At 51.2% G+C, this 1,804-nt stretch overlaps 1 pseudogene; it reads right to left on the bottom strand.

Annotated features, from left to right (window-relative positions):
* Positions 1 to 1,110: 1,110 nt before the first annotated feature.
* LOC114072842 lies at positions 1,111 to 1,767 on the bottom strand (annotated as a pseudogene).
* Between the last annotated feature and the right edge of the window lie 37 nt (positions 1,768 to 1,804).

The following is a 1,804-nucleotide window of genomic DNA, read 5'->3' as shown; positions in this document are numbered from 1 at the left end:
CCTTCTACCCTGACCATATTTCTGAGGGCCCAAAGCTTGGGCTGAGCTGAGACCCTGCAGGGCCTGGGACAGGGGCGTGAGCGGTGAAACCACACCTGGTGCATTGCAGAGAACTAAAGCTGTCAGAGCCCCTGCAGCTACAGAGACAACATCCAAAAGCTGCAGGGACAGAGAAAAGAAAGGCAGAAACTGCTTCTCCTCTGCCACACACCCACAGGCTCAGTGGGAAAAGGTAGTTTTCAGTTGTATCTTTTCTCTGCTTCTATAAATAATCTTAGCAATTTCCAACCTTTTCTTTTTTTTTCCTTGTTCTCTTTGCATGTCTTAGCAATTAATAAAAATCAGTTTTTGGTATCAATAGATACCTTGTGTGAGTTTTACATTTGCTCAAGAGAATTTTGAATCTGAAGCTCTTTCTGCAGTATTTAAGCAGATTGTAATGAGGGACCACAGAAAAGTGGGAGGAACAGGGAGAAGGGTGGAAAAGGGGGGTGGTCTGGAAGGTCTGACAGTCCCATGGGGGTCTTTGGGCACAGGATGATTTACAAAAGGGGGGTGGCTCCCTGAGCCTCCAAATGACTGTGGGGTCCTGGGGGCTGTTGGATCCAATCTCAGCCTTGGGTTATGCCAAAAATTTTAGTTTAAAGAAATTACAAAGGTGGGACTGAACCACTTTTGTTCCCCAGATTTTAATCATGGCAAATCACTTCTATTGATAGAAATGAATTATTTATGGTTACAAATGATCAGACAAAAGATCTTTATCAAAATTATTTACTGCACAATAGAAACACTAAAACTACCAGCAGTACAGCATAAGATAGGACAGTGCTCTACATTAAAGCGATTGCTGAAGCAATTCTACTCAAGCTGGCACCAAAGCAAGAATTATTCATTAGAGAGGGATGGAACTCCCCCAGACCAATGCTCGGGGGGAGATCTCTGCTCTCAACCTCCAGCAGTGACCTTGGGGGTCCCAGCCAAGGCAGGAATCTCCACACACCCCCAAGAAGGGTTCTGTTGGCACAACCTGCCCCTGGCAAAGGGGACTGGCCCTTTCTGGTAGAAAGGGATGGACTGACAGTCACTGGACTCCAGGGGTTGCCTCACCATCAGAGGGGTCATTTGGGGTGGGAAGCGGCTGAAGCTCTTCCCGCAGTCAAGGCACTCGAGGGGCTTCTCTTACTGGTGGGTCTGTTGGTGTAGGGTGAGGGAACAGCTCCAGGTGAAGCTCTTCCCACACTCCCCACACTTGTAGGGCCTCTCCCCAGTGTGGATGCGCCGGTGGCCGACGAGGTGGGAGTTGCGTTTGAAGCCCTTCCCGCAGTCGGTGCAGCGGAAGGGCCTCTCATCTGTGTGTGTCTGCTCATGCAGGAGGAGATGTGTGCTGGTCCTAAATCTCTTCCCACATTGCAAGCACTTGTAGGGCCGTTCCCCAGTGTGGATACTCTGGTGTTGGATCAAGCTGGATCCATCAGTGAAGCTCTTCCCACATTCCCTGCACTTGTAGGGCCGTTCCCCAGTGTGGACGCGCTGGTGGTTGCGGAGCTTGGAGCTGTCCCTGAAGCTCTTCCCACATTCCCCACACATGTAGGGCCGTTCCCCAGTGTGGATGCGCTGGTGGGTGAGGAGGTTGGAGCTCTTTCTGAAGCTCTTCCCACATTCCCCACACGTGTAGGGCCGTTCCCCGGTGTGGATGTGCTGGTGGGTGAGGAGGTTTGAGCTCTTCCTGAAGCTCTTCCCACATTCCAAGCACCTGAAGGGCTTCTCCCTGCTGGGAGGCTGCTCAGGGACCACCAGCTCG

This window comes from Empidonax traillii, unplaced genomic scaffold (assembly GCF_003031625.1).
Source record: "Empidonax traillii isolate 1590-97213 ecotype Southwest subspecies unplaced genomic scaffold, ASM303162v1 scaffold4117:size10095, whole genome shotgun sequence".
Taxonomy (NCBI): domain Eukaryota; kingdom Metazoa; phylum Chordata; class Aves; order Passeriformes; family Tyrannidae; genus Empidonax; species Empidonax traillii.
This window is presented reverse-complemented; position numbering and strand designations above follow the sequence as displayed.